The sequence below is a fragment of the Parasteatoda tepidariorum genome, chromosome 7 (assembly GCF_982258835.1).
Source record: "Parasteatoda tepidariorum strain Cologne lab strain chromosome 7, Ptep-v5.0, whole genome shotgun sequence".
Classification (NCBI taxonomy): domain Eukaryota; kingdom Metazoa; phylum Arthropoda; class Arachnida; order Araneae; family Theridiidae; genus Parasteatoda; species Parasteatoda tepidariorum.
Window position 1 is genome coordinate 60,084,984 of NC_141761.1, and position 19,379 is coordinate 60,104,362.

The 19,379-nt window shown below is 29.4% G+C and overlaps 1 long non-coding RNA gene across 1 annotated transcript in view; it reads right to left on the reverse strand.

Moving 5' to 3' along the window:
- Positions 1-242: 242 nt before the first annotated feature.
- The window catches only part of LOC107448800 (uncharacterized), a 35,713-nt gene continuing 16,576 nt past the window's right edge, over positions 243-19,379 (reverse strand). The window contains exon 3 of the long non-coding RNA XR_001584696.4: positions 243-1,088. This is a non-coding gene — a long non-coding RNA (uncharacterized LOC107448800). The remainder of the gene's footprint in view (positions 1,089-19,379) is intronic.

The following is a 19,379-nucleotide window of genomic DNA, read 5'->3' on the forward strand; positions in this document are numbered from 1 at the left end:
AAAAATAGCTTTTCCGCTTGCAAAATAATTCTTTTCCCCAATTTAATATTATGTATAACGAAAATTCTTTGTATACGAGGAAATGTTCGCTTTTTTTTTATTCTCTTGATTGCGTTATTATTTCATTAGAAGTCGATTGTGTAAATGAATAACGAAAATTTGTAAGTTATACCTAATGTATAATTTTCAATGAAACACCTAATTATTACACATTTTTAATAAGAAATAAGGATATATAAATGTTTTCTCCTAAATATTGGAATGCATTAGATTTAATGGGTAACTTTTACAGGCAGCAGATGTTCATTTATTTAAATTTATTTTAAGAGAAATATAATGAAACTTAAGGAATTTAGGATGTCATTTTACTAGAAATATTAAAAAATTAAATTAATTACATAAATTTTTTTTTTATCATTTTGGCCTTTTTTTTTTGGAGTTATATTTTTAAACAGTATTTAATTAATAAATTTATATCAGTTATACAATATTTGCATACGATGAAATAATACATATAAAATGATTACGCTATAACGAGGATAATGAAATAATCAGAAAGTATAAATAATGAGTCTATTCACTGATATTATATGCAAATTTTATGACAAAAGTTTACAGTATTTCATCAAACACTTATGTTATCCCGTATCTTTACTATTCTGTCCAATAAAAGAGAATGTTTTAGTTAAACTGATTGTTCCATTTATAATTCGAAAGCATATATATTTTCTGTCACGTTTCAATTTAAATTTCAGAAATAAAGTCATCAAATACCTTCATAACTTATTGAAACCCGTTGAAACAGACATAATTTTTTTTCATCTCCAAGTTAATTACAAAACTGAAATGAAAACAACGGATGCTCTAATTTCCACAGCTATTACGGATACAGCTATAACTTTTATAAACAATTCAGACATGTTACAAAAAAGTGAGCTTTTCCTTATATAGATTTACGTTAGAAAACAGAGAAAACGATGTTGAAGTCAGATACTTCCCTGTTTTAATCAATTCTAAGGGTGCCTCGAAGAAATATTTCTTTCGTTTTAATTTCTTCCTCCATGGCTTACCAGACGGTAAGTATTTCCCTTAAAACAAAAAATATAATTAGGGTGTCTTCTCTAATTATTTTTTAGCATATAAGATATCATTTAATGATTCGAAGTATGTGTTTCGAACTACAAATTGCGAATAATCATTGGAATAAAGTGATCTTACGTTGACCTTTCAATGGAGAAGTTTGTGTGATTGACTACAGCAGAAAACAGAGATTTTTTACGCCTCGTTAACTTTTTCTTCGAGCGAGATATTGATCTTAATTTTGTGTTTGTTATACAATAATAGAAAATGATATACAAAGTGACCCACATACACAATTTTTTTATTGTTTATTTACTTTTTAAATGTATTTATTCTATGAAGGCAATTTTTATAGGTAGTTTTCGAATAGGAGATGGTTGTTGTAATTTGAACAAATTTTCACTTCTTACTTTTTCTTTTCATGTAGAAAGCAGTAACTTGGAAATTTTGAGGGAAACATATATAATTTTATTTATAGTGTCTACATAATTTTTGTGAATGAATACTTGTAAGGAAAATAAGTAAGAAACATTAGTCAAAGGTACATTGCGCGAAATAAAAAACGGAACACTCTGTTTCTAATGATCGGATCTTCACGTTCTACGACTCCATCGCAAGGGTTCAAGGAGGGAACCTCAAATACGCTAATTAATTGGTGAAGACGATATTTTAAGTTACGAAATCAAACACAAAAACGTACTCTCTCTGAATCAATATATTTTGTTTCAACGGATTTGCATTTCTAATCCTTAAAATATAAGAGGCAATCGCAATCTAGGAAATATAGTCCCAATAGTTTGTTCAGAAGAGCGGTCCAAAGATTGTACCCTCAATGTTATTTTACGCTAATTAATTTTACTTTTTGCGTATTTCACCATATCCCGAGAGCTTCTTAAGTGAATAGAAAGCTTTTTGCACACAGCTATAAAATTTGTTTGTCCAAGGATAATTCAATGCACAATATAACTTTTAGTAAACATTTATTATAATTTTTTTAATAATAGTCAAAAAATTTTTTTGAATTGTTAGGCATACAATTTCTTACATTATTTTAAAAAAATGCAATTTTAAATAGAAAACTACAAAATTTCAGCTGAATTGGTCAAATAGTTCCTCAAAAATAGTATTTTAAAGAAGTCACATTTTTACACTCTCATTCACGCTGCATTACAGAGTTGTTTAGCACAAAAAAATCTAGTATTTCTCATCTCTCACAATAGATGGCACGACTAGATACACTAATGAAGCCTCATTTGACAAAACATAACTCAACCGCATCCTAACTCCAAAGTCAATTTACGAACGAAGCAAAAAAGTAAAAATCACTAAGAATTAAAAAAAAAATAATTAGAAATTAGAAAAATTAATAACAGAAAAGTATAAACTCGTGACCAGTTCCCACGATTAAATTTGTATAAATAGTGCCTTTTAATTTTGCACTAAATTATTGCCAAAGCAAAAAATATCAATACAATAGCACCATTGTTGCCGATATAATCGTGTGCGTAGGCAACGAGATTATATCTTTTTGTTGTTGGTTTTATCTAAGTTGTCTAAATTCTCATTATTATTTTTTTAAAAATTATTATACATTTTTTCTTCTTTCTTGATTAAAAATCCCTTTTTTTTTCTTCCTTTTTTTACGCTTCTATTCTTCTTTTCTTAGCGATTTTATCTTATACTAGGAGGCTTCGCCCCCTGCTCGCTGGCGCTCGCCAACCCCCGGAACTGGCTGTTCACTTCGGATTGCTTCGCAATCCTATGCTCGCTTTTCTCGCTCATTGGATACGTTCTTAACGTCTAGCTTTTGTATACTTTTTTGAACACTGAAGTTCCGAAAACTTTTCACTGTAGAAAATTCTAAACCTGTACATTTCAATATTAATTTGAAATTGAAAACAGTTCGCATATTTTTCTTAATCACACTATTCTAAATTTCAGTTGTTGAGAAAAGTAACTGTTGTAAGTTTTGTTTTAAAGTCTTTCCCACCAGAGGGCTAAAACCATGTGTTGTAAAACAATATGAAATAGTACTGAACGCCGGATGTAAAGCATCGGCTTCGATAAAGATAATTTTGTGAGAATGCTTTTGATAATTCGGTGAGAATTCACCCGATTAGATAGATGATACTCACTACGTGCTCTTGCGCGCCGAAGCCTATCAATTAAAACGTATTAGTGTTTTATATAACATAGATTAGCCATATGATGCTCACTACTTGCTCTTGCGCGCCGAATCTCAATAAAAAATGAAAACTGTTGCCATCGCGAGAAAAGAAATATCATCGGTTTTATTGATACATACGTACGTATTAGCGTTTTATATAATACTAGGAGGCTCCGCCCCCTGCTCGCTAACGCTCGCCAACCCCCGAGAATTGCTACGCAATCCTATGTGGTTCACGCCGTGAACCATGGCTCGCTGCGCTCGCTCGCCAATGAACACAATGTTCTAGCGCAAAGACATAATATATTATCATCAAAGACATAGTATTTTATCATCAAAGACATAGTATTGTACTTATGTAGAAGAATTCTACCAATGTTCTTATTGGCTTTTAAAAAAGTATATTAGCTATTTAGATTGCACATGGTGAAAAAATCAAAACATTAGCTAAATAAGAAACATATTAGCAAAATAAATTATTAAATATTGCTTCACTAATATTCTGCATTTTAAAGCGTGAAAATTCAATGCATAAATAAACGCGAAATATAAAAAAATTCAATGCATTCAATACAAACACTTAAAACGTTTTTTAGACGTTTAGGTAGCTCCCAGTAGAAAAATATCAATTCAACAGCGGCCTTTTAAAGCATTCTCACTTCAATTAATTAGTTAATTCCTAATTGAGTTTAAATTAAATATTGTCATGTTTTTAGTGCATGAATCTGAATTGAACAACTGATAATGCTCACTCTGGTTATTGTTATCTGGTTGCTCACTACGAGCTCTTGCGCGCCGAATCCAATCCATTAAAAATGAAAACTGTTGTCAGCGCGAGAAAAGAAATATCATCGGTTTTATTGATACATACATACATACTTACGTACGTATTAGCGTTTTATATAATAACTAGGAGGCTCCGCCCCTGCTCGCTAACGCTCGCCAACCCCCGAGAATTGCTACGCAATCCTATGTGGTTCACGCCGTGAACCATGGCTCGCTGCGCTCGCTCGCCAATGAACACAATGTTCTAGCACAAAGACATAATATATTATCATCAAAGACATAGTATTTTATCATCAAAGACACAGTATTGTACTTATGTAGAAGAATTCTACCAATGTTCTTATTGGCTTTTAAAAAAGTATATTAGCTGTTTAGATTGTACATGGTGAAAAAATCAAAACATTAGCTAAATAAGAAACATATTAGCAAAATAAATTATCAAATATTGCTTCACTAATATTCTGCATTTTAAAGCGTGAAAATTCAATGCATAAATAAACGCGAAACATAAAAAAAATTCAATGCATTCAATGCAAACACTTAAACGTTTTTTAGACGTTTAGGTAGCTCCCAGTAGAAAAATATCAATTCAACAGCGGCCTTTTAAAGCATTCTCACTTCAATTAATTAATAAATTCCCAATTGAATTTAAATTAAATATTGTCATGTTTTTAGTGCGTGAATCTGAATTGAACAACCTGATAATGCTCACTCTGGTTATTGTTATCTGGTTGCTCACTACGTGCTCTTGCTCGCTGAATCCAATCCATTAAAAATGAAAACTGTTGCCAGCGCGAGAAAAGAAATATCATCAGTTTTATTGATACATACATACATACGTACGTATTAGCGTTTTATGTAATATAGATATAGATTATGGATTTCATGTACTTACACGCAGCTTACACGCAGTTAATAAAGTAACTTTCCTTCACTCTTTATTGACTCTATGTATATATATGTAATGAAAACGTTTATTAGATATCTTCTTAAATATGCATAGAATTTCCTAAAAAAATGTTTTTGTCATCTAATAAAATAATTTTAAAACTGCATTGCCTTCAAACAATTAATATTTTAGTATCAAAAAAGTTCAATTTATCACTAGATTATTTTACTAAAATAGACTAAATTCATTAAGAATAAATTATTCAATAAAACATTTAGGTGAGAGTGTGTGAAACATTTAAATATTCAACTTATATTTGAATTACGGCCACAGTAATATTGTTTTAATGTATTTTTTTCTTGAGAATTACAGATGGGAAAAGAGGTTAAAGGTAAGTTAGGTACGGAAATTCTCACTTAAATATTTTCCAATTGGAGTTAGCGTGGGAGAAACGTATATTTTCAATGGAAAAAAAGACAGTTTTGTGTTCTTCGAACCTTGTAATTGGCACTATTTGCTATACACTATTTCTTGCAGCAATTTTTTGTGTATTCCTATAAGATATTCTAAATATAAAATGCGTGAAAACTGAAAACATAAAATATATAATCTTCTTCAAAATATTTTTATGTACATTAAAAGTGAATTACTGTGTGCCATTCGGTTGACCATTAACTTTGAGTATTTAATGATTAGACATCTTTTATTTTTCAAGTAATAAAATTCTATCGTGCATCTGGATTCTAAATATATAATGTGAATGCATTATTCCACATAAAAAATATAAATATATTCTAAATATGAAATATAAATGTTTACTAAATAAAAATTACGAGCATGATCTAAATATAATATGTGGTGGTTGCATTTTAAAGATAAAAAATGATTGTATTCTAAATAAGAAACATAAATGTATACTTAATAAAAAATATGAACATATTCTAAATATAAAATATGCTTGTATTTTAAAAGTAAAAAGCGAATGTATTCTAAATATGAAACGTGAATATATTTTACTTACCAAATATAAATATATTTTAATCACAAAACGTGAATGTATTTTTAATATAAAATATGAATATATTTTAAACATAAGAAGTGATTAATTTAACTATAAAATACACTGCAAAAAATTCAGGATTCTATTACGGTAAAAAGTACCGGCATTTAAACGGCTAATAATTTTTACCGGAATATCCATTCCTACTGTAACATGTTACGGAACGAAAAATCTGATATACTGTAATTTTTACACTAATAATTACCGTAAAACCATTGAAGCACTCCAATTAAATAAATGTTATAGTTAGAACTACGGTACAATATTTAATGGTAAAAATGGATTTTACCGATGATGCATCGTAAGTACTGATACTTCATAACGTAATTTGATCCAAATTTTTTTTAAATGTTGTGGTCAAATTCTTAAAGTCAGATCAATAAAAATCAGTTCGATTTTGAACTCAATATTTGAAGAACTCTTTTCGGACATTCAGCCTGTACCATAAAATCTTCATAATAATTACCGTAAAATCACCAGATCAGTATAATTAAATAATAAATACTATTAATATAATAAATATTATTATTAATATAAAAATATTACTATTTAATAAATAAATATACTAAATTACGGTATAATATTTTACGGTAAAAATGCATTTTATGACAAAATAGATTTTATTGAGGATGCATCCAAAGTGCCGGTAATTTAAACCGGCACTAATAATTACATCCTGAATTTTTTTTATAATGTAAAGGTTCGAATTCTTAATATCAAATCAATAAAAATCAGTTGTGTTTTGAGCGCAATATTTGAAGAATATGGATTAAGGAAGTGGGAATAGTGAGTAGCGCTCAGTTGGAAAGTGATTTGTATTTATTATTATTATTTTTTCAATTCTCTCTGATTCAATTAATTTTTATAGAGATAATTTTGACTATAAATACATCGTATTTAATAATTTTGTCTGCTCATACATAGCATATCTATAATCTTGCATATGCATACACTGAAAAAAATTCCGGTTTTATTTCCGGTATAAAGTACCAGCACTTTTTATACATAATTTATTTTTATTGTAAAGTATTATACTGTAATTTTTACAGCAATATTTATTTATTTAGAGTGTTCAGTGATTTTACGGTAATTATTACTGTAAAAATTACGGTATATCAGATTTCTTTGTTCGGTTAAAATGGTAAAAAGTAATCGGTAAAAGTACAATCGGTAAAAAGTACCGACACCTCGAGTGCCTGTACTTTTACGGTTACATACTATACTTTAATTCGGAATTTTTTACAGCCCCCTAGAGTATTTTTTATGCAGTATTTCTAGTATTTTTCACAGTGTGCTCTACCTAATAGATATGGTGAAATTAACTTCATAAGTTTGCTTAATTAATAAATTATTTTGAAATTAATTTAAAACCAAAATTATTGTCTTGGTAGGCATTTCGTTTTTATTGCGTTTACCGGATCAATTAAGGTAAAAAGTATCGGCACTGAGTGAGTCTGTCCTTTGTACTGTAATTTGATCCGGAGTGTTTTACAGTGTACATTATTTGTACGTAATCTTGAGCTTAATGTAAATAGAGTAATTGTACGCTTTAAAATCTATACTCAAAATTTATAAATCTATATAAAACTGTTGATTCACAAACCCATGTGCTTTACCCCTCGAGAGGAACTTTTTATCATTTTTAGAATTTTGAAAACATTTTCTTGAATTTCAACAATAATGACGTATATTCACAAAAAATAAACAAAACGTTCCCTTAAGAGGTATACAATTTCAGTTTAAGAAGAAAAACCGTTAAAAATCAAGAGCTTTTGCTAATATCATTTCCTGATACCAAGCTGTAAGTATTAATAAGTGATTGTATTCATGCCAAAATGAAACCAAAGAGAAAGATGTTACCATAGCCTGAAGAAACAGATCGCGCCATTGTTTCAATGCTCGCATACAAATTCTATTACTTTCTCTCTGTAGTTTAAATGATTATCAGGAAGTCTTCATTGCCACCTAATTATTCTAAATTATAGCCTTCGGTATCTTGAAAAAAAAATTTCTGATGATGTTTCGTGTGAGATGCTTGTATTTTTAAGTGAAAATTTATGACTTTCCTTTTGAAATAAACTATCAGAATGAGGTAGCTATTTGCTTAAAGAATAAAGAAGAAAAAACAATCAGTTGCTGTTTTAAATGTATTTGATAGTTTCTTATAGTTTTTATTACGAGTAAATAAAATATCTTTCTTACATTAATAGAGATGTATAAAAATATAGAATATTCATTTTGTGAAGAAAGTCGTAAACCAAAAATACACTTATTACCGCATCTTAAAAATTCAACTCTGCTCTAATCGGCCGAATATAGAAATATACAATTTTTAAGAAGTCATTATAATTTCTTTATAACAGGCAATAAAACTATACAATGAAAGCAAAGTCTGGTAATGATAATGCAAAGAGAGCACTGGATTTCCCTTAATTTTTTTTCAGTAAAAATAAATAAATTTATTAAAAAAAACAAAGAAAGAAGATAAAAAAAGAAGAACCTGAAAACGTGAAAAAATATAAATAAATTCATTTCGTTACAAAGCCAGTCTAATCTTGAAAATAAATACTTTGAATAATGGCGTTGATCTTTCTTGATTTCAAAAAATTATAATTCCATTAGCAATTAATAGTAATGATTCCATTCGTAATTTATTAAGTTACTAAAATAACATAAAATGGAGATGAACATCTATGTTTATCACCTTTCTATGTTATTACACTGCTAAAATTTTCATTCTAAAATTACGATTAAAATAACCGGCAGCAGCTTCTCCATCTGATTAACTGTAAAGTTTACAGTAAAGAACACTTTTTACCTTTACGATTTTAATCATACAGCTTTTTAACCATTTATAACTAGCATGATTTCAAAATTGTAAAAAAGCTAGGATTTTGCTAAGCTGGATGTTGGTGCTAGGCTTTTCGTTAGATAATGGAAAATGAAGTTAGTTTGTGGTTGAGTTGTATTTTATCAAATGAACTGAATGTATTTTAATTAGTTAATCTGGTAGTTTCACCTATCGTAGTCCTGCAGTGGACTGTTCGTTAAGACACGGTTCCCAGCAAATCACCGAAGTCATGCATCACTGACTGCGGTCAGTGTGCGGGAGGGTGACCACTTGGATTAGTCTGCGCAGGGACCGAGGGTTTGCGGTAGGTATTGGTCCTCGTTAAACTGTTCTACCGTAAAGTGCTCGACTTCGCGTGCAGGTCGTCGGGCTACCGAAGCGGGGGTGCCATCCCCACTGCATAGGATCAAAATTGTGATGGCATGTCTTCGGATCATCCCCAAGGATGTTTCCCAGACCGTCGCCAATAGCCCATTGTGCAGCTCCAGTGCGACGTAAATGAACTACAACAGCAACAACTTCACCTATCGTAAGAGATTGGAAATACTAGACATTTGTGAGTTAAGCAGCTTTATGGTGCTGCCACCTATGTGTGAATAAGAGCATCGTATTATAATAGTTTAGGGTCACAAATCGGGGAGTGCACTGGAAACTCTTCATATGTTGAGGAAGCTTTGCGGTGTCCAAGCTGGGACTCAAACCCTCGTTCTGCCGTTCATGAGATTGGCAAATTAGCCCTTTCGGTTATAATATGTACCAAGCGGGAAGGAACAAAGCGGCTTCATAAGGTGGCTTTAGTTGGTGCGATAAAATTCTGCTTGTTTAACCGTATTAGGTGAAAGCAGCTAATAAATTGTTTTTCTCACAGTTAACAATTTGAATACCACCTTATTTATGGTTATGTGACTGTTTTGTTTGAATATGGTAAAATAACAATTAAATAAATTGTTATTTAACCAGTTATTTAAGTTAAAAATATGTATAACCAATTGTTATTTAAGTTAAAAATATTACATTTAGCATTTTAATAACTTATGATTTTTGAAATGCAGCATGAAACATTGGAATATTTTTTTTTCCAAACAATAATTTTTCAAACTTATTTGCAGTTACATGTAAAAGGAGCAGTAATTCATCCTTGAAATTTCTTTAATTTTCAAAATCAATTATTGAGTATGAATGATTGTTGTTATTGTTGTTCATTACGTCGCACTAGAGCTGCACAATGGGCTATTGGCGACAGTCTGGGAAACATCACTGAGGATGATCCGAAGACATGCCATCACAATTTTGATCTTCTGCAGAGGGGATGGCACCCCCGCGTCTGTAGCCCGACGACCTGCACGCGAAGTCGAGCACATTACGGTAGAACAGTTTAACGAGGACCAATACCGCACACCCTCGGTCCCTACGCAGGCTGATCCAAGTGGTCATCCACCCGCACACTGACCGTAGCCAGTGATGCTTGACTTCGGTGATCTGCTGGGAACCGTGTCTTAACGATCAGTCCACTGCGGGACGAATATGAATGAAATGAATATGAATATGAATGGAATGAATATATATGATTATGAATGAAAAAAATTTAGGCTACTTTTTTTGGATTTTATGTAAATTACAAATATAATTCCAATAATATAGCAGTTTTTTTTAAGTAGCTACTAGACTGTTGTTTATAATTAAAAAATACAAAAAAATATTTCTACTTCTCAGGAAAATATATAAAAGGGATTCCGGTGTCCCATCAGCTTTAAAGGGTTAAGTGATAAAAGAATAAAAAAGCTGCTCGCAAAATCTAACAATCTCTCAAAATAGCAACTACTATTCTTTTGAAGCATAACCTAGTTTTCACGTACATTTAGAATGAAAGATAATATTCTAATTTCAAAATTTTTTTTCTCCAAGACTTAATAAAATGATCTTATGATATGCATGATACCAATTAAATAATATAATGAACCAAAATATTTATTTGATTTAATCAACGATGCTCATCTTTAATAACATTTCTTTATTAAGTATTTCGTAACATAATAGACAACGCTGAAACATAATTGTAACCTTTGAAAAATATTTTTCTTTTATGACATAAATATTAACATATCTACGACTCATGGCTAAAAAAATTAACAGGAAAAAAAAAACATCATTATGACATGAAAAAAATAAACGAATTTGTAAAACATCGCTGATAAAAAACATTTCACGCAAAGGATTGTTTTTGTTCCTTGTTAAGGCACTATTTATAAGCTTTCATCAAGTAAAACAAATCTTTTTTATGATTAGAAATCAAATAAAATTATTTATTCTATTTTTGTTATATCCGATTATATAGCAAGACATAATCTTCTTACTCTTTCGGCTCGAACTAATAAAGTGGATAAAGTTAAATACAATAAACGATAGAAACTGATTATGGTTATTGATATTGAAATTACATATTGTGAATGGGATCAGTTATTGGACGCTTAATTATTTCGATGAAACTAAGACCTATATTTATAGGTTTATTGACAGTGAGTTGAGAAGGGATGAAAAGTGAATTGGTTGCGATTATTAATTTTAGTTGCTGATATATTTGTTATTTTTCTAAAAAGAAGTTCAAATTGATGCTTCTAATCTGGGCTGCGTCTTTCGTTGTATGAAATAAATCTTTTTAGTGAGTAATATGCTATTTTTTTTAATAACTGTCGTGATTTTGTGATCATTAATAATTGCTGATTGCTCATAGGCAGTTAGCAATCTCAACAATATTTGTGAAAATGGGAAAAAATATCAATAGAAAGAAAAACTACAGTTTCTTGATTTGTGATAACAAAATTTTTGAAATTTAAAAAAATTATTTCGAAGTTCACAAAAATTAAGAATTATTCATGGTTTAAATGAAAGTCACTCTATTAGGACAAATCTTACCAAATTGGCGGTTTTTTGTAAAAGTGTAAATATTTAAGCTATTTTCTATTTAAATTTAAAGACAGTTTAGCCTATTCTTTTGAACAACATACCATTGTTAGAATTTGTCGAATATTAGGCGATTCATAAGAGAAACTAATTATTTTTTTTAATATTTGCAAATTTCGCTATAGGCACATGGAACAGTATTTTTTATTGAAATTAAACTCTTAGAAATAACGAAGATACAACAACTTTTAGATTTACTTGCGTATGGATGCAGAAGGTTTGAGTACTATATAAAGACTAGTTTAGAAGGGAACGATTTAGGTTTGAGTTCCTCATTTTATTTTAAAGCATTTTTTTGTATTTTTTACTATAGGCACTCACGGGCAACATTTTATTGAAACTAAATTTACAAAAATGAGTAAGATACAACATCTTTTGGATTAGAGTGCGTATGGATGCTGTAGGTTTTCGTAAATTATATTAAACTTAACGAAATTGAAGACTTGTTTAGAAGAAAATGGTTACATATTAAGGCTGGTGATTAAAGGACTTCGTATATTTAATGTTAAATTTTTATTAAAAAAATGTGAAGAAGTTATTTGCATACATAAAAAATATTTTTTGAGAACATTATTTAATGTTTACGAATGACTATAACACGCAGGCTTGCAACAATGCTGATCTTATATATTATCTTATGTTTACGAATGAGTATAACACGCAGGCTTGCAACAATGCTGATCTTATATATTATCTTATGTTTACGAATGAGTATAACACGCAGGCTTGCAACCATGCTGATCTTATGTATTATCTTATGTTTACGAATGAGTATAACACGCAGGCTTACAACAATGCTGATCTTATATATTATCTTATGTTGACGAATGAGTATAACACGCAGGCTTGCAACAATGATGATCTTATGTATTATCTTATGTTTACGAATGAGTATAACACGCAGGCTTGCAACAATGCTGATCTTATATATTATCTTATGTTTACGAATGAGTATAACACGCAGGCTTGCAACAATGCTGATCTTATATATTATCTTATGTATCATTGTATCGTATTTATGTATCTTATGTATCAATGTAACTTGTGTCTTGCTTCAACTTAGAGGAAAATGTTCTCAAATGAGTGTACTGCGTATTACAAAGTGCTCATAACTAATATTAAGAATATATACAAAAAAGGGCAAAATTTTGGCTGGACTTTTTTTGATGTGAAATTTTTATTTTATTATTGCAGACTCGCCGACTCTTTCTTGTAACTATGCAGTGCTTTTTTTGTAACTATGTCACAACAAAACATAATTTAATGTTTATTATTGATGTTCAGAAAAGTATTTAAACACATCTGATGATGTGATACTGCCGTACTGAATAAAATTTAGAATATAAGTTTCATTTATATGTAATCTGAGGAAAATTCAATAGAAAAAATATAATAAAAAAACATTACAAGTAAAAAATATGAAAGAAATATTATTTTAATTTTAATCAAATTGTGGAGTAATTGAAGAGAAAATATTTATACATTAAACAGAACTTGATATGAAGAAAAGATGATTGTTTTTCGAGAAAAAGATATTTTGAATATACATGAAAAAAATCATACAAATTTTTTAAAAATTTAAAAAAAAAGTGTTAGTTTGAACCCTTTGTGAAATGTGAAGATAATTTCAAATTTTTTTTTATTGAGTTTTTAAATCAATTGGTTCTCCATTACGTCATCCTTTTAGTGATATAAAGAAAAAAAAAATTATTAAATATAGAAAAAAATGTTAGAAATAGAAAATGATACACCACCTGTCATCTCAATACTAATGAAAACGAATCTGGACTTTTATTTCTTTTGTTTTGGTTATAATAGATCCGAATAGGGTCAATAAATCATGACCTTTCGTAACTTTGTTCACTAATAATGGCTTTTGTGTTCAAAAAGTTACAGAATAAGAACAATACGTATGGTGTGAAAGTTTACTTTCTTCTTTTTGTTACTATTGAATCGTATTTTTAGAGGTGTTTTCGAATGCCATCAGCCATGAAAAAGTGTAAAGAAGAACACTTTCTTTTGTTTTTAAACGTTCTTTTCATATTTTTCGAGTTTATCAGTTATGGAATCAAAATGAGATATTACGCCAAATGCTGTGAGCTCAGTTTATACTAGAACAATTGAAACACGCGTTTAGAATAATGAAATAGGGAAAAGTCCGATGAAAATATGAAGAAGCGTTTATTTCTATAGTCTCAAGCTTCTAAAAACTGTACTTTACCTTTAAAGTAATTATGTAAATGCATGGAGAAGAAAAAACACAACATGCTATAAAAATATTATTAGAAAATTTAAATAAAAATAAGTAAATCCATAAAAGCTGATCAATAATGTATATTTAAACTATTGTTATTACTAAAATATAGACAAAAATAATCGCTTTTATAGTGTAGTTTTTGCATTTATGGAACGGTTCGTTGTCTTTGTTCTATAGATGCCAGAATATACAGACTTTTTCAGTTTAACACAAGTTTTACACTTTTGATTTCAGTTACACCCTCACATATTTATTCATTTGATCGGCTTTTTAATCATTTATTCACATATTCATTGACTCCCCTATTCATTTATTTCCTTGCTCATGCATTTATACTTTCAGTCATTCCCCACCTGATATTTTGACTAATTCATTTATTGATCACCCAAGATATTATTTGTTTATTAATTCCATCATCAATTTATTTATGAGTCATTTACATTATTAATGAATTAATATGCTAAATTTGGAGTAATTAATTAACTAATACATTTATAAGAACCATCGCTCATTATTTTATTTACGCATTATGAGATTTATACATTAATTTATTCCTTTGTTCAATCAGTCATTCATTTATTCATGTCCTAACCCAACTTATTCACGCACTCTTTCATTCTTCAACTTTTTATTAACTGACTAATTTTCTAACTTTGACTTCATGTTCTGTTAAACAAATTATGCTTTTAAAATTTAGTAGCATTTTCTCCTCTGTAATATCGTAAATGAAGAAATCATTTTGTAACCAGAAAAGAAAATCTATTATCAAGTAAATGAGATGATAGTTCATAAAACTACGGGCAGACTAGGTATGCACGTTTTTTGTTTGTGCACACTAGGTATGTATGTTATGTATCTATGCTTTTAATAAACGGCGGACCAGTTTACAAAAAACCTATTTTATTCAGAAGAAATTTATTTCTTATTCTACAGAAAAGCATTTCTGCAAAATCCGTCGAATTCATCACTAGTGTCTTGCAAGAAAACGTATATTTTCAGCAAACTTACAACTCAACCACACACGGTGAACAAAATTCTGCTAAAATTATCGTACTATATCGTAAACATATTTCTGATTTAAGAAAAAATAATACAATTCTTGCAATTAAACCACAATACACGGTATTTAATACATTCATATGGTGTTTACTAGGAATTCTGATTTTCTAAATTTTATTCTTATTATCACTCGTCTAAGATGTGATGGTAAAATTATCAAATTTTACCATAGTTACAAAATTTTATCGTATATTATGAAAGAAAATTTTATTGTTAATTTTAACAAAGACATTTCGAAAGTAATTCCGGTAAAATTTTTTAAGCTTTATGGTGTTCCCATAGTGTCACAAGCACGATAAAATTTACCAAATTATGGTAGTTTTCACCATGATTTTTTCTTAGTTCAAGGATATCACTTCTATTACAAGGACTGCAGTTATCAATTTCATTTCTATCTGTTTTCTATAAACAGTAACAAATTTTACAACCCAACAAAAATTCATCTCTATAAAACTGCTTGAATAAATTCCTCCAATGCATTTTTAACATACTACAAGAGTTACTTTTAAAGTCAGCAGGCATCAGCTTTTCATAATGCTCAATTTTATACAATTTAAAAAGAATTAACTAACAGTAATCGATTTTTTTCAATTCTACTGAAACTAATTCCTACAAAAATCAAATATTAATCTTAAAGGAATCGATTACTATGATCTTCTTGAAATCAATTTCTATAATTAGAAGAAAAAAAAAGATTTGTGATTATTTTTGAAATATTAACTTAAATCACTACTTGATTAAAAAAAAACTTCCTTGCCTTCAGAAATATGAGGTTGGGAAAAAAGTCGACAAGCTTCATGCGATCAAAATCGACGCCTATTCTCAAGACTTGCTAGACGTGAATGTCTGCATATTTTTCGAAGTCCGTCTGCATGTTTTTGAATCCCATCAGTATATTTTTTGGAACCAATGAAGTATTTTTAATCAAGTTATATTTCTCCGCTTCAGTTTTTCGGGATTTACATACGTTTCTTTTTTTATGCCTGTTTAGGCAGTTGGGGTGCGATTGTTCCTGTTTTTCAGTGGCGCCATCTATGGCCAGGAATTCGACTTCTGCCACGCCATTCACACAACCACAACCCGTTTATAGGGCGGGTCACATTAACACACAAAGGAGAAAGGACATAGAACATAGAGAGAGAGAAAGAAACATCCCTGCCTTGCCCGGGATTCGAACCCAGGACCTTTCTGATGCAAGGGCAGTTCCCTGTCCCCTACACAGGCCGGTCGGCTTTTCGTATGTTAAGTGTTTTGTTTACCATTTTTTTCATGAAATACTCTTTCAAATAAATACAAATTTATTATGTAGTTTTTCTTTCATTTTTTTTGCAACAAAACTCTCTACAGTAAATTTAGCTTAGCAGTAAATGTTTCAAATTAAGCCGGTTAACAAATGTTGAAAGCAGCAACAAAACTCAACGCTATACAATCTTATGGGAATCAATTACAATACTCATTCAAGAATCAATCTTTAAAACTCCACGAGAATCAATTATTATAATCCTACTAGAATTTATTTTTATATTTCAACAGCAGTGTTTCCCAAACTTATGACTTTTGCGTACCCTTTCTAAATTTTTCGTAACGCTGTGTACCACTAATAAAAAAATTAATGTATTTTTTACTATAAAAAAATTGCACAAAAGTTAAACATCACAACTGGCTGTTGATACCACTAATTATTAATTGTTAACTTTGCAAAAAATAGCCAATAGAAAAATACGTAACAGTAAATTTTCATGACTAGCTTTATTTTTAAATAAAATTTTTTGAAATTTTCGTTTGTTGCAAGATATTTCACATAAGAACGCATACCTCCGCTCAACTGTTTCCGTACCCTTGGGGGTACGCGTACCACACTTTGGGAAACACTGTTCAACAGGAATCAATTACTATAATTCCACAAGAATAAATTTTTATAATATGTAGCAAAGCATTTTTGTTTTATTTCTTAAAAAATTGTTTAAATAATGTTTTATCAACCATTTTTTTCTAGAAGTTATGACGTTAAAACTTTCAAATTGATTCATTCTTTTCCGTTTAATTTGATAAATATTTTTTGTTCTTTCTACAGGCACTTTTTTGAAAGTTTGACTTGACAATCAACATTTTAAATTGAACTATTAGCTTGTTTCACAAGTGTTGAAAATAGCCTGCTGGGTAGACATAATTGTAGTTTACCCAGACGAAAATATATAAATAAACTTCAGACAGGTTTGTAAACGCATATGTAAAAGCAATGTAAGAATTGAACCAGCAAAAAGGTCATAACTTGTTGATTGCTTGCATACTTTAGAAAATTTATTTATTTTTCTTCATCGTGACTCATAAATTTATTAAATCTCTTTCTCTTAGCTTTATTTTTTGTAATTTAATAAACGTGCTTTTGATTTTGCAAAAGTTATGAAGTTATAATAAGCTTAAGTTGCAAGTTATATTAAGCTTAAGTTCAGAACACCTAATTATTTTACAGTTAGTTGCCAAGCTTGTTTTCTGAACATACAATGTAAAAATGAGCTTAACTAAAGGGGTCAATCCTAACTACTTTAATCCTTATGGCTATACGGAAATAATAGGTAATTTTGCTACAGGCAAAACATTCTACAAACTACTTGATTTGTCAGTGTTAAATGTTGCAACTGGTCTGTGGCCAGTTGTAACATTTTATCACTGACCACTTTTATAAAAATTTAAAATTTTGATAGATTTAAAAAACTTTTAGTATTAATGAGACATTTTCTTTAAACCTTTCTCAACATTACAAGATTCAAAGTAATATTAAATATTACAAGGTTCAGAAGAAAAATGTTGAGAGTAAAAGGTAAAATAAAGTAATTTTCTGAATACTATAATTTTTTTTAATTCCATATTTATTTTTAAAGAAAAAATTACACTGTTATTCAAAGTCAACTGGCAAAAAAATAAATAAAAATACTTAAACATCAAATTTAGCATTTAATCGTCCGACACTGTAAAAAATTTAGGATCAAATTACTGTAGAAAGTACCGGCACTTTGGGTGAATCATTCATAAAATTCATTTCTACCGTAAAATATTATACCGTAATTTTTACAGTAATATTTATCAAATTAGAGTGAGACAGTGACTTCGCTGAAATTATTTCTGTAAAAATTATGGTATATCACATTTTTTACCTTAACATGTTTCTGTAATAATTGGATTTTACGGTAAAATGTACCAACTCCCTGAATGCCGAAACTTTTTACCGTAATTTGATCCGGAATTTTCTACAGTGTTAAATAACGGTCACCAGTGTTGATCGTTAATTTTGCCCTATTCTAATGACTACAATCAATTATAAATGTGTTAAAAATGGTGCAATCTTTCTTAATTCTCCACAATGGTAGAATTCGGGAGAATTAAGTTCCACAAATTTGAAATAAATCGTATCCTCAGAGACAATGTTCAAGAAGAGGTAAATAAAAGTTCACTCGATAATAAGATTTTCGATGGAGGGTAAAATAACTGGGGAAAAGATATTTAGAATAAATTTATTCATAATTGTCTTCGAGATCATGCATCAATAAAACAATAATACAAAAGAAACGCAAGTTTATTTTTGTGTTATAACTGAGGTTGGTGTACATGTAAAGTGTTAATATTTCTCAATGTTAATAATCATAATTTCTAAAATCCAACAGATGGCGCTCTGCGCAGTAATGTAAAAGGATGAAATAGTTATTCTGTAGAGTTTTTTTTTTTTTTTTAATAATAGAGTTCGTTTACTAAAATTAAAGTACTTATCTTCTTAAAAAGCCCGTGTCTGTTTTTAAATAACAGTATTTTTCTGTGAAATAAATGGTTTTACTTTTGCACACCCGCAGACCATTTTTTTAAAAAAATTAATAGACTTTCTTTACAGTGTAGTTCGTAAAAATCTAAAGTCCTCCTTTAATAGCTAGCTTTAAGCTTCACTGCCTAAGTATGGCTAAGTATGACAACCTAAGTATATCTGTTCAAAATTCCGAGTTCACTTGCCAAGCAATGAACCAACAACAAAGGTCACTTTATTCTCTTAGTTTGCAAGCATTAGCATACAATTATAAACTCTGAAACATCACTAAATATGCAAATCGAAGTTCTTCAAATAATATTCATTGATCAAATATCCTGTTCTTAAATTTTTTAGACCAAAGCAAATCATGTTTGAACAAAGACGATTTTTAATGAAATGAAAACAAAACTCAAGATGTTGTGCTTAAAATATGCATATTTAACAGCAGCTCACGCAATCATATTCTTCAGCAT